This window comes from Lissotriton helveticus, chromosome 12 (genome assembly GCF_964261635.1).
Source record: "Lissotriton helveticus chromosome 12, aLisHel1.1, whole genome shotgun sequence".
In the NCBI taxonomy this organism is placed as follows: Eukaryota; Metazoa; Chordata; class Amphibia; order Caudata; family Salamandridae; genus Lissotriton; species Lissotriton helveticus.
In genome coordinates, this window is record NC_136073.1 from 446,563,363 (window position 1) to 446,578,588 (window position 15,226).

Here is a 15,226-nt window from a genome sequence, read left to right on the forward strand (position 1 = left end):
GAAGAACAGCCGTTTAAAACTAAACTCGGACAAAACAGAAGTCCTCATCTTAGGGCCATCCCCCTCTGCCTGGGACGACTCATGGTGGCCACCGGCCCTCGGAACTGCACCCATACCTACGGACCACGCACGTAACCTGGGCTTCATCCTAGACTCCTCCCTCTCGATGACCAGACAAGTCAACGCCGTCTCATCATCCTGCTTTAACATCCTACGAATGCTCAAAAAAATCTTCAGTTGGATCCCCACCGAAACAAGAAAGACGGTCACCCACGCACTGGTCACAAGTCAACTGGACTAAGGAAACACCCTTTCCGCCGGAACCACAGCCAAACTACAGAAAAAACTCCAACGCATCCAAAACGCCTCAGCCAAACTCATATTGGACATCCCCCGGCAAGCTCACATCTCCAGCCACCTGAAAGACCTCCATTGGCTCCCTGTCAACAAGAGAATAACGTTCCGTCTCCTCACCCACGCACACAAAGCACTCTACAACCTAGGACCCGAATGCCTCAACACGCGTCTATCCTTCTACACCCCCCCCCCGACAACTACGATCATCCAATCAAGCCCTCGCCGCAATTCCGCGCATCCACAGATCCACCATGGGGGGAAGATCCTTCTCCTACTTAGCGGCAAAGACCTGGAACTCTCTCCCCACCCACCTCCGCCTTACACAGAACCACCTCTCCTTCAGAAAGCAACTAAAAACTTGGATATTCAATAAGTAAAACACCTCCCTCCCTCAAGCGCCTTGAGACCCTCTGGGTGAGTAGTGCGCTATACAAATGCTGAACTTGAACTTGAACTTGATATTTCTTTACAAATTTCCAGTAATACCCAGTCAGGCCCAAGAAGGCTCTGACTTGTGTCTGGGTACCCGGAGGAGCCCAGTCCTGTATGGCCTGGATCTTGCTCTCCAAGGGTTGAACTTGGCCTCCACCTACTAGGTGGCCCAAGTACACAACCTTGCTCTGCCCTATCTGGCACTTGGTAGCCTTGATAGTCAGGCCTGCTTTTTGCAGGGCCTCCAGAACCTTCTTCAGGTGGATCAGGTGATCCTCCCAGGTAGAGCTAAAGACAGCAATATCATCTAGGTATGCTGCACAAAAGTCATCTAACCCAGAAAGGACTTGATTCACCAACCTTTGGAAGGTGGCAGGTGCATTCTTCAAACCAAAGGGCATCACCACAAACTGATAATGTCCACTGGGGGTAGAGAATGCTGTTTTGGCTTTAGACTCCTTAGCTAACCTGATTTGCCAATAGTCAGCTGTCAAATCAAATGTGTTCAGATATTTGGCAGAAGCCAATTTTTCAATGAGCTCATCTGCCCTTGGAATGGGATGAGCATCTGTCCTAGTGACAGCATTGAGACCTCTATAGTCCACACAAAATCTCATTTCTCTCTTTCCATCTTTGGTATGAGGTTTTGGTACAAGGACTACTGGGCTGGCCCAGGGGCTCTCTGATGGCTCAATCACTCCAAGTTCTAACATTTTCTGCACCTCAGCCTTTATACAATCCCTGACATGGTCAGGTTGCCTGTAGATTTTATTCTTGACAGGCAGACTGTCACCAGTGTCCACCACATGGGTGCACCAGTTAGTTTGACTGGGTGTGAGAGAAAACATATGTCTATGGGCCTGCAACACCTGTCTGCAGTCCCATTGCTGTTGGTCAGTGAGGCTGCCTGCCAAGGCTACTCCGTCCACTGAGCCATCATCAGGGTTTTGGGATAACAAGTCTGGGAGAGGGTCACTCTCTTCCTCCTGTTCCCCATCTGTAGCCATGAGTAAACCCATGTCTGCCCTGTCCACATATGGTTTCAATCTATTCACATGGAGCACCCTGTGGGGGCTCCTAGGGGTGCCAAGGTCCACCAAGTAGGTGACCTCTCCCTTTTTCTCAATTATGGTGTGGGGTCCAGACCATTTGTCTTTGAGGGCTGCTGGGGCCACTGGCTCCAACACTCACACCTTCTGTCCAGCCTGGTACTCAGTCAGGACAGCATTTTGGTCATGCCAAGCTTTCTGTAATTCTTGGCTGGCCTCCAGGTTTTTGGATGCTTTCTCCATGTACTCAGCCATCCTGGAGCGGAGACCAAGTACATAGTCCACAATATCAAGTTTAGGCTTTTTGAAAGGTAACTCCCATCCTTCCTTCACAAGACACAATGGACCCCTCACTGGGTGGCAAAACAAAAGTTCAAAAGGGCTGTAGCCAACCCCCTTCTGTGGGACCTCTCTGTAAGCAAAGAGTAAGCAGGGTAAAAGGATATCCCATCTACGCCTGAGCTTTTCAGGTAATCATTTTATCATTCCCTTTAGGGTCTTGTTGAATCTCTCCACAAGCCCATTGCACTGAGGCTTATAGGGTGTGGAGAACCTATAGTTCACTCCACACTCTTTCCACATTGCTTTTAAGTATCCAGACATGAAGTTGGTACCTCTGTCTGAAAGTACCTCCTTTGGAAAGCCCACTCTGGAGAAAACTCCAAGTAGGGCCCTTGCCACAACAGGAGCTGTTGTGGTCCTCAGGGGAATTGCCTCTGGGTACCTGGTGGCATGATACACTACCACCAGGATAAATCTGTGCCCAGATGCTGTTTGGGGATCCATTGGCCCAACAATGTCAATCCCAACTCTCTCAAAGGGCACCCCCACCACAGGTAGAGGTATAAGGGGGGCCTTTGTGGTGCCACCGGATTTGCCACTGGCTTGGCAGGTGTCACAGGAGCGACAAAACTCCTTGGTATCTTCTGACATGTGAGGCCAGTGAAAGTGAGGGGCACGCCTGTCCCAAGTCTTGTTCTGGCCTAAGTGTCCTGCAAGGGGAATATCATGGGCCAAGGTTAGAAGGAAGCCCCTAAATTGCAGAGGTATAACCAACCTCCTGGTTGCACCAGGCTTGGGGTATCTAGCCTCTGAATAAAGGAGCCCATCATCCCAAAACACGCTATGGGTACCTTGAGCACTCCCAGCAGGCTCAGCAGCAGCTTGCTGTCTGAGGGGTTCAAGAGAAGGTCAAGTTAATTGAGCCTGCCCCAGATCTGCCCTTGAGGGTCCCCCTGCCCCAAGAAACTCAACCTGATCAGGTTCAAGCTCTTCTGGGACAGTCTCCTCTTGGATCTCAGAATCAGCCTCCTGTGAGGTCTGATCCTCAACCTGGGGCAAGTGGGAAGGCACTGCCTTGACCCTCTTGCTCTTTCTCTTGGGTTGTGGTCGGTCTATAGTTTCAAGATCCACCACAGGTTCAGGTAGGCTCTTCTTAGCCTGGGACCTGGTTAGAGCAAGGACATGTGCTGAAATCCCTAGCATTTCTGCATGAGTCCTGTACTCCACTTCTGACCATAAGGATTCCTCAAGATCATTGCCCAAAAGACAGTCAACTGGGAGGTCTGCACTAACAACAACTTTCTTGAGGCCAGTTACCCCTCCCCAGGAGAATTTAACAACAGCCACACTATGTGTAGTAGTAGCATTGCTAGCATTGGTCACTAGGTAGTTCTCACCTAGTATCATCTGTTCAGGGTCCACAAAGTTAGGTGTCACCTAGTGACACTGGCACAAGTGTCCCTGTAGGCCTGAGCCAGTTTCTCATTAATCAAAGGCGTCTGCCTGTACTTGCCCAAAGTATTAGGACTTATAGTAGAGGACATAGCTATGTCCCCATCACAGATCAGAATTGCCTGAGTAGGGATTCTGACTAAGCCAGACTCCATCTCAGATCCCAGGGTTAACCCTACTATCCCCTTGGGTTGTGCACTACCACTGCTAACTGTACTAGGGGGTGCAGTGAACTGGGTTTCTCTTAGTGCATTCACTTCCCCAATGAAAAGTGGACTTACAAGTATTGCACCAAGGTTACTTTGGGCCATCATTCTTCTTTTTCTTGTTTCCATTTTGGGAACCACCCTCCTTATTAGAATTATTTTGGGGGCCTGTAGAAGACTTCTGGTCTTTTTCTTTCTTATCTCCACCCTTCTGGTCTGCTTTCTTCTGATCACCTCCTTGGTTCTGGGGTTTCTGCTTAACCCTTGTTCTGACCAATTTGTCTGCCTTCTTACCCAATTCTTGGGGAGAGGTCAGATCTGAGTCAATAAGGTGTTGATGCAATTGCGGGTTCTGACAGTTATTAAGGATCTGCTCTCTCATTATAAGATTGTACAATCCTGTATAGTCTGAGACTTTACTTCCCTGCAACCAACCCTCCAGAGCCTTAGTGGCACAATCAACAAAATCAGTCCAGTCTTGAGTCTGTGCTTTTTGGGTGTCTCTGAACAACAACCTCTATTGCTCAGTGGTTAGGCCAAACCCTTCAATAAGAGCACTCTTCAAGACAGAATAGTTTTTAGCATCCTCGGGTCCAACAGTGAGGAGTTTATCTCTCCCTTTCTCAGAAAAGGAGAGCCACAAGATTGCTGGCCACTGATCTTGAGGGACCTGCTGTACCATGCAGGCCCTCTCCAGAGCAGTTATATATTTGTGGATATCATCCCCATCTCTGTAGGGGGGCACAATCTTACTCAGGTTTCTGTGTTCATAGGACCTGTCTTTATCCTTAGGGATAATGCTGCCACCAGTGGGAGTCTCCCCACTTAATCTCTGTTTTCTTGCCAAAGCAAGTCTAGCTTGGGCCAGGGCTACTTCCTCCCTCTCTATTTGGAGTCTAATAGCTCTCATCCTGGCCTTATGCTCTTTCCTCTGAGGGGAAGTCATTCCTCTCTGAGATTCTCTGGAGGCACTAGAAATGTGAGAATCCCTGGAAGGAGTTCTCTCTCTCCTATTGCCTGGGAAAATTCTGCTATTGGGTCTGGAGAAGTGCCCTTCAACATTCCCATGTAGGACCAAGTTGGCTTGGCTAAGCCTTACCACTGGTACCTGGGTATCCCTCTGATCATGATTCATGATCTGACTCTTCACCTTCTGATTCAGGGTCTGCCTCCTCATTTTCTACTTCTGGGGAGGTGTTCTCATTATCTGGGGGATTCACTCCTTCTCCTGACCCTGAGGGGACTGTTCTGCCTTTCTCAAGATCATCCTTCTCCAGGATGGCTATCAGGATAGGAATGGTAGGGTTGTGACACTTTTTCAGCCTCCTTGTAGTGCACAAGGCACTCAAGTCCCTATGGCTGAATTTGTCATAGTCTGAGGTTGCCTGTGGAGGGTCAACCACCACAGGTAGAGAGCTCTGAGCTTCACCTGTGCCAGACATGACTCTAGTGAGGTGTAAGTGATGCACCTACCTACACTAAGTGTTTTCCTACTGTACCTTGCTAGTGACTTGTAGTCAGGGTGTGCTAAGCCCTTCTACCTACAACTACTAAGTTCAGTAGAACCTAAATATGCTAAGCTTTTATTTATATGTACCTATGGTACTTAATGTGATCTTTCAATTTGATAAAAGATTGCAAAGGTAAAACAACAGCAAAGCTCAAATCCGTACCGCTGCTCACCAATGTGAGAAGTTGGCCTGATGTATGATGTCTCCAATTCTGGGGGCACCTTATATCAGTCCAAACAATCCCTTATGGTGGTGGTTGCAAGTCAACCTTAAAGACAAGCTATCCTAGAGGTAGCATGGACTAAGCAGCCTAAAGGCTTAACTCAAGAGGACATGTGAAGCCAGCTGTTTTACCATATGCAATCCTGTAATATCAAATGAAAGGACACCACACAAGTTATATATTATAAACATATATGTATTTATTCTCAGAATAATCCCCAATACTGTTTATGAGTAGAGAAGCACAAGCGTTTAAACAAAAGCACAGTATAACATATACAAGTTCCACAATTATGTATGAGGCCGGTGGCCACTCAAACCATATATCAAAAAAGTGGTATAAGTATCACTAATCGATCAGGGGTAAGGCCTAGGGCTTGGGAATTGCTGGGACTACACTGGACTAACAGCAGTTAAGACGGGAGTAGCCCGCGGGATTCGGGTGCAGTGCCTAAAGCACACGCATGCACCAATGCAAAGTCAATGGTGCGTAAAAGTTATCGAGTTGCAGTTTTAAGAGTCTTCCGACTGGACTAGAAGGACAAAACTTTACACTTAGATACTAGACCACTACAGGAGCACTGGCGTTCAAGAGTTACCTCACCCTCAGGAAGCGAGTGCACAGGTGCAAAGATGTGTCGGGTTTCGTCACGAAGATCTATGGGGCCTGGAGATGAAGATGCTGCAGGCGTCCAGAAGAGAAGTGTCCGGTGTGATCCAAGGGTGGATCGAAGATGTAGAGTCAACAGGCCTTGGCAAAGGCAACCCACGCAGGATTCAACGATTGCTTCTTACTCGGACCAGCAAGGTCTGAGCGGGTGCTCCTTTTCAGGGGAGCGAGGGCCAGTCTGGAGCAAACAGACTAGCAGAGCAAATTCAAAGGTTCGTCGGTACTGGGGCCACTAGCCAATGGGCAAGCGACCGGACCAACGCGTCAAGCAGGAAAATGCAAAAGGGCACCACGCAGCACTCGAGGAGTGTGGAGGGGTGAGCTTCGGTGCAAAAGCTGCTCGGGGCTCAGTTTCGAGGGAGCCTCAGATGCTGCACGGTCATTGCTTTGTAGTTTTTCCAAGATGGCCGGCCCCACGCTTCAGGTCGCCTCCACGGGTCTCAGCTCTTCAGGGACTGTGGATCGGGCTGTTAGAAGGCAGGCACACTGGGTCTTGTTGATCTCTGTTGCTCGAGTTCCGGCAGAAACTGCAACAAAGCAAACATCGAGGTGCTGGATGGTGCCTGTTTGCACAGGGTGGTCACTCCTTGACCACAAGGGAGATTCTTCAGTCCTCCACGTTGAGTGGGATGTCGAAGGGTCCAGAGTTTCATTTCATAAGTTTCAGTCAGGATAATCTGAGGTGCATCTGCACAGCTCCTACTTTTATGTCCAATCAAGGGGCTGGATTACCTGCTAGGTCCCTCCTATGGGTGGGACCCAGGAAGGGGGTGGTTACACCCCTTTCGCTTTGTCCAGTTTGCGCCAGGACTGGGGCTGGAGTGCCCCAGAACCGGTTTGACTGGATTTTGCCTGGGACACCTTGTGCACCCCAGGCAGTGTCTAGTTTCTTTCAGCCCTCCCTGTTCCAATCCACTATCTCCTGTCTGGGGTGGTGTAACACCTCCCTGTGACAAGAAATCCTTTGTCCAGGCCTCCCCAGCCAAGTTTCGGTCAGCAGCAGGAGGTCAGACTTGTGTCGGTGCAGCAGTATCCATTTTGTGATGCTGAGGCTCTGGTTAGGATTAACCGCGTTTAAAGCAAAGTAACATGTCTTCTCCCTCTAGAATGGTGGAATGCTACCCCCGTCACCAGAACTGGCGAGGGGGTAGTATTCCAAAGTGTATGACACCAAACACGACATGTTTTGATAAAGCCAAACAAAGTTAGCATTAACCGCGAGGATTATAATGCACTTAAGAGTATATGGTATGGCAGTATCACTGGAACAGCAGTAAGGAAATGGTTCTGAACACTGCAGACAGGCTCAGCTCATGCTAGAGCCCCATCTCACATAAAACCAAGCACTCTGCCTCCAGGATTGTAAAGGCCTTCCATAGGAGTGACTTCTAGGTGCATATGTGTCCAGATATAGGTTTAGACATAGGTATACTATATCTAAGCAAGGGGTGAGTACACCATCTTGCCCCAGCTGTGTGAACAGCCAGTTGTGTCGATTTAAGTACCAGCCAGGGGTGGCAAAAGATATGCTGCAGCCCCTGGTAGGCCTTGGATGCACCTATGCCCTGGGCACCTATAGTGCATGGTACAGGGGCTGACAAGGTGTTCAGTACCAAATTGGTGATGTACCTATAGTACATGTCTGTGAATTTAGAGAGAGAACAGCAGGCTGTGGGTCTGATTAGCAGGCCCACAGCCACATTAAGTCGAAAGCCAGTGAAGCAAAAAGCAAAAATTGGGGTGACCATAGGATAGCAGACCCTACTCTCCTGCACATGGGGCAAAATCATGTCATGTTCTTCCCATACACGAATCTGTTTCATGCATTGCCACTGGACCCAATTCCCAAGCAGTGTTACTGAGTTTAACAAGCATTTGCAATGCAATAGGTCTCACATTTACACAAGTTTAGGCCATTGGTATTGTAAATGAAAAGTGCCTTTTATTTATGTTTTAAAAACGAAAACAAAAATAAAAGGCATTGTTATTTGCAATGGCAATAGCTCAGACTCATGTAAATGCGAGACCTATTGCATTGCAAATGCTTGTTTAATGTTATTCTTAATTGTCATAGATGGCAATGTGAAGGCAATGGGTAGGCAAAGCCTTGAATACACCTGTGTAATAATAAACCATACAACAAAATGACATGGTGAATCACATGCACATATTGTACAATGATGTCCAAAACACTATATGAACAAGACCCTTCCCCACCGCACCAAACATTTCGCACAATAGATTACTTTTCATCACCACACTGTGAAAACTAGGCACCAACTGCACATCAAAAAAGCTGCTTCTCCAAAGGCAGTATTAGACGAAGAAGTTATTGTCAAAAAGTGGCTTAATTGTATGCGGTACCCCCACAAACTTAATGAAAAAAATACAACAGAGTTCTAAGTAAATCCCAGCTTAACCCTGTTAGCTGTGGCGGGAAAAACAGTCAGTACACTAAGTTTAAGCAGTCCCATACAACATTGAGGTTAAATACAAAACTCAATAAAATATACTAACCAAATTAGAAACATTAAGAAAAATTTTAAAGGCAAAAAAACAGAATGTTTAAGGTCTGAGAAGGTGAATTGGTGGTATGGATGTTTAAAATGTTTACTATAAAAGGCTTCAAACCATGCATTATTAATGGTTTAGATCCTGAAGATTGAGTAGGGAATTTCGTTAGACCATAATATTGTATCCAAAATATTCAGGACAAAAATTATAAACCGGTAAGTATGTATAGATTTAATTATTTGTATCTTTTCTGATTTGACTATTATCAAATGTTTGCTTTCAACCTGGTATTAATGCTTTATTTCTGGCATCTATATTTCATGATAATCTTTTCAAATGAGCACCGAAGTCTGCGTTTATTACCTCTCTGCCATTTTTGGTGTTTCTTGCTTATTACTTAGGGTCGCACAAACCTTTAACCCACTTCCGTTGTGCTATTTTGATAGTTAATAGAAGATGCTATATTATGGTGTGGGTTTTGATTGTTGTATTTATTGACAAATATGAGTTGCTGTTTTTTCTTTATTAGATAAATGAATGTATTTCTGGATTAGTAATTATGTTTTTATATTTAGGAACCTGAGAGTTTGTTTGTCTTGAAGAAGGTGCTGGTCGCCGAAACGCGCTTCGACAACATATTTAATTGTATTCGACTCAGGAATTATTATTATTATTTTATGTTTTTATTATGATTGTTGTGTAACAGTTCTTCCATTGTAATTCATTTAATTGCTCATATGTATTGCATGTTTCCACATGCCTCTTTTATAAAATTATTGTCATTGGAATTTTTTGTGAATTTTGTCGAATAATAAAAAAACTGTCTGTATTACGGAAGTGGGCTGTTGTGTCCTATCACTATTATGTGGGCAAGTTCTGTTCATGACCGCCTGGGTTGATACCTACACAGTAGATTTCCTATACCTACATCCACATATATGTATACCTGAGAACTGGTTTTGAGTAAGCACAAAGGAGGGGACTCCCCATTACCCTGGCCTCAACTCTGGAAGGGCACAAATGTGTTAAGAGTTTCATCATCTTGGAGCTTCAGAATAATGTGCACAATGGGAATGTTTCCATTGGGGCAAACAGGAACTGCTTCAAAAGTGGCTAGGGTTGACCCAGGGATCTTTTATCCAATTGATTATGGAAGAGCCAGGAGTCATCCCCCCATACTAGTTTATACCAGACATATTTGTGGCACTCCAAGGAATCTCCTTAGAACACTATCTGGAGCTCTTGAGGAACAGAAGGAGGACTGTGCCTGTGCTTTGAGACCTATAAGGAGAACTGTGCCCAGGAAGAAGAAATGGATTCCAAGGATCAGTTGTCTGGACTGTGCAGCTAAAGTGACACAACAAGCTGCTAGATAGAGGCCTTTCTCCTGCAGTTCCCAGCTGACCAGTTGTAGTTTGACCTGGACTAGTCCCTGATGTTCGCTTCTGCCTGACACCTTGGGAGTCCCTAAGATCCTCCCCGGAGATCATGAAAGCCTTAGAAGTGTACTTCTTTAATTGTCTGGGCACCAAAAGAAAGTTTGGAAACTGAAAAACATGTCATCCAGAGCTTCAGCTGGATCCACCAGAAAAAATATCTGACCAGCAGTTCCACAGCATTGGATTCTACTTCTGAAAAAAATGGCTAAGTTCATTTCTACATTGGTACTTAGAAATGTTTCAGTGGAAAAAAACAAAATCTCCAGAGAACCAGCAGGACCAACCTGCTTCAGGTGTCTGGCCTTCTGTTCCATGGTGGCAGCCACAGTTTCAAAACTGACACTTGTGGGGAGGATTTTTCTTCTCAAAAAGTGAAAAAGTCCCATTCTGCTGTAAGACTTAGAAGAAATATCAAAGTTTTTCTTTAAAAATATGACAAAACTCCTTCCTAAAGTGAGACTTAGAAACTTCTTTGAACTTTTTGACTTCCAGACTTTCACTGGGACCAATTTATTTGGTGTATCCAAAACGGGCTTCATCGCGGTTGGCCCCAAATTTCACCTCAAATCGTGACTTAAATGTATCAATATTACTATTGATTACCTTCAGTAAATTACCAAATTGGTGCTCTTTTGATGAGCTTTGTCAGACCGGAAAGGTAGTGGTTACAACCACTATCAAGCATATTCTTTACATGTGGACACCTCAAATATTGTAAATTCGGTTTCAAAGTTCTAAAATGGTTTGACCATGATGGGCAGTTAAAGATTTTTTTTTATAAATTAGTCATAAATTGTTAAAGAGCATTTGTGACATATTTGATTGTGTGTTTGTGCTTAAGATATATGTCGGAAGCACGATCTGTCAATTCAAACTCCAGATTCTAGAACATTTTAGAGCAATAGACAATAAAGACATAGGGGCATAATACCAAGCCCCTATCGCCAAAACAACGTCACTTTTTGTGACGTTGTGGTGGCAATAGGGTCAGTGCTCTATTACCAAGGCAGCGTTAAACCACGTAACGTTAAGTGGCATAACGCTGCCTTGGTAATAGGGCCCCTCTCATGCTAAAATTAGCGTGAAAGGGTCGTGCAGTGGGTGTTGCGGTGGGCGTTCCACCGCAACACCCATTCACTTCGACGCTGCTACCTATTATCAAGAGAGGCGATAATAGGTGGCAGCTCCGAACTTAAGACCAGGAAAATCCTGGTCTTAAGGTGGCAAAACAAGGAGAAATGCTTCATTTCTCCTTGTTTTTGCTTTTTCCATCTGTGCTGCCTTGTGCAGCACACCTGGAAAAAGCAAAATGCCAAGGTTTGTGAAGGTGTCCCTTCCTGTACATAAACAAACATTTTTTTAAATGTCATTTTTTTACTTACATGTGTGCTGCATGCACATATGGTGCAGCCTGGTGCTTCCGAAGTGGCGATGAGAGGCGTTAAGCCAAGGAGGCTAACCCCTCACACCACCATTTCCTAGATAATATGCCCCATAGCATAAATATCCACTGGATTCTCACATTCATACAAAACATAACACTGCAGGTTAGAGATTCTTAGTTCTAGAATATTTATCTACAGATGTTTGTAGATGAGACAGGAAAAACACGCCAAGACAAAAATAACGGCAATATATATTAACAATGAAAAGCTTTGACTCACTGGCCTCAATAAAGAACTGAGCTGTCAGTCATTTGAGTATAATGTGTGATGTGCTGTAAGTGATCACTTTTGCCAAATCTGCCTTTGACTATCTTGGGAAACAAATTTTCAAACACTTAAACAATAAATAGCCTTTTTGAAAAGAACCATAAGATGGGGCTATTGAGCTATGGAAGTATTCTGACATTGATTTGAAGTTTCCGCAGCATTCTTTGAGCTCTAACTGACTTTAATTAACATTGAAGCACGAAATTCAAATGCTGAGCAGTGAACGGCCAATGCATTTGTGAAAGACTAATCACTTGGTTCAAATATTTTTGAATGGTCGGTTATTTTAATTGCAAAAAACCGTCGAACTGTCATGTAACTGAAATATATAAAGGCATGCCGAGCCTACTGCTCTGTTTACACATTTTGCCCCAGTGAAACGCTGAGGAAGGTAGATTAATTCTGCCGAAACATGTCATTTTGGTGTGGAGCTCATATGGAAGCATGATGCATTTTAATGTCGTGAAAAGCTGCATAGTTTTTATTTTTAAACTTTGGATAAATAAATAATTATATTTTTACACACGTTTTCTGACAAGTGGATACATTCAGTTTTTTTAACAAATGGTCAGGCAAATGATAAACACTTAGAGCTTCACTTCATCATGTGTGAGAAATCTTCCGGTCGACACTCATCTCCATTCTGAGAAACTGCACTTAATGAACAACAACAAAGTGCCACATTGGCTCTAGATTTCAAGGCTGGGTTCAAGCAGGATCTCTTCACACCAGGAACTCTAATGCTTTGCTACTGCTGGAGGTTGGTATCAGCAGGTATTCTTACCCAGTCTTGAGAGTATATGCCTTTACCTCTACAGAAGATAGGCAAGGGTTCTGCTTCTGGTCTTCATATTCCTCTTCCAGGTGGGTCAAGCCTTTTTGGATCAAAGGTGAACACCTCACTAGACGGAGCTGACGGCTGCATTTTCATCATACCAGATCCTACTATGCGGGCCCTTATCAAGGAGGCCAACGCAGCCACACTACACAAGCTTATTATCTACCAGGACCAGACATCACTTTTCTCCCTGAAGAAGTTCATTGCGTATGAATGAAACGCGTTGGCTGGCAATTTTCTATATTTGGATTCTTACGAAAATAAAAAATCTATTAAGACACCGTAACCAAGACTATATGACTTATTGATAAACTATTCTCATTTAACGGGTGGTGCACCACTCCATATCTTGGGTTCATCCATTCTCTGCTTCGCAGCTGGCACCCAACTACGGCAGGTGCTGGAGTAGCTTGTGCACACCCAACCACACTTATTGTTGAATCAAACACAAAGGGTACACAGCAGGGGAGTGCGATCACTGTGTCCGCCGTTGCCAGTAACTGTATTCTGCGTGAACACTGATAATGCTGCTGGGCAAAGTGGCGGCTCCTCTGCTAAGGCGGAGGAGTGTCTCCCCATTGCTGCTGTGAAGTAGTAAAAGAAAGTACAAATAAAATGCTAATAACATAATTTTATTATCATTTTATTCTTCCCTGCTGAGTCAGCATGAGGACGGGCTGCTCTGCTGACAGATAAGGGGAGGAGTGGTGAGCACACTAAAGTGCGCATGATGCTTTGACCGGCCCTCTCAGGCCGGCCAAATAGTCATGAGCAGTTTAGCTTGTTCTGCATTACAGCCTGCATGGAGAACATGCCGAGGCCCCAGTCCCCGTCTGAGCGCTGAGTCATGGTGCTTAGACCAATCACAGCGCTGCATTACATCGTTTTGGTTTAGGGGCGCCAATCACAACGCTGCAATGTGATTGGCTCAGGGGAGCCTCGCTGCTTCCGGTTTGGCGAAGGAGAGCCAACATGGGACAGAGCAGCGAGGAGGTAAGTGATTTTTTCTTTTTTTTGCAATTATTCCTCCTTTCCCCTTCGCACGCCCGCCCCAAAACCAAAGATGAGTGCTGGCCGCTTGAGCAGGGGGCATCCAACCCTGGAACTGCTGGCCCAAATCCAACTGCTCAATCAAATTCAAAGTTAGCTGGAAACATTTCATGGAAGCCTATGCTGACAGAGAACATTTTTTGTGAGAATGCCCCAGCTCCTCAGCAAATAACCAAAGGCACACTCACTTTTTCCTATTGCTTTCAAACAGCTTGGCCAGGAGATTCTATTTTCTGTATAAAGAGGGTAGCCCTCACCCAGCCTTTTGGCTATTTCATTAGTCAGGTGTTGCTCATGTCATGTTTTAAGCTTGCATGTAAGAACTGGCTTGGTCCATGTCCAGTAAGCAAACAAAATGCATCCTCCTGCTCCAGGCACTATATGTGTATCCAAACCAGATAAACGCTCTTGGCGGCAGAATGAATTCTAGAGGGGGGGGGGGGGGGAAATCAGACGATCTGCACAGGGGGAAATGTGAATTTTTTAATTTTTGCATTTTTATATAGTACATACTTTTCCCAGAGGTGTCAGAGCGCTGTACTTTAGAACCAGTTACATTACATAAGGACTACAGAGTACATGAATTACATATAAGATACAAAACATATACATGTGTCTAAACACAAAAAGAAAACGTACAATGGTGTGCACGAAAGATGTGCAATTTAAACCAACAGCGTACATATAATCTGCCAATATTGGCAGGGAGTGAGCATAAAGTATTGACAGAAAGTAAGCGCAAAGAATATAGGGGCATATTACCTAGCAACAGTGATATTTATCGCTAAGCAGGGTTAGCGGGAATAATTTTATCGCCGCGCTACGACGATTTTTATCGCTGAGATACCTTGCTATCATCAAGGTTTATCTCAGAAATGATAAAAATCATTCGAAATGCGTAAATATTGCTGGAAATACAGCGATATTCAGACATTATCGTGACAATGCTCTTAGCCATGTTATCCATCTCCCATTGGATAACATGGCTAAGAACTGCTCTGGGCAGGTGTTAGATTTTGGAGATATTCGCGCTTAGCGCAAATATTTCCAAAACTACGCCTTTGTAGGTAATAGGAGATAGCGATGTTAGCGACTGTTTTCAGTCGCTAACATCTTGGCACGCCCACTTTGCATGTCATTAGCGATAATTATCGCTGACATGCAAAGTGGGCCCCTAAATGCCTGCTATCGCCTACAAGCTGCCGCTAACTGGTGTTAGCGACAGCTTGGTAATAGGGCGATAAAATGATCGCTGCATTAGCGGGAAAAAGTCCCGCTAAAGCGGCGATAATGGCCCTCGGTACTATGCCCCATAGATATTACATAATGATTTTATATTGCACAACATTATCATATCGACAAGTAGGCCAGATCTTACGTCCCAAAAAAACTCCCAAAAAACGGAGGGCTTTATATCCTAGTGAAGTGTGCCGTATATTGTGGTTACCATTTCCCAAGGTAGCTGTGTGAAGCGCGGTGTCCCCTGAGCTAA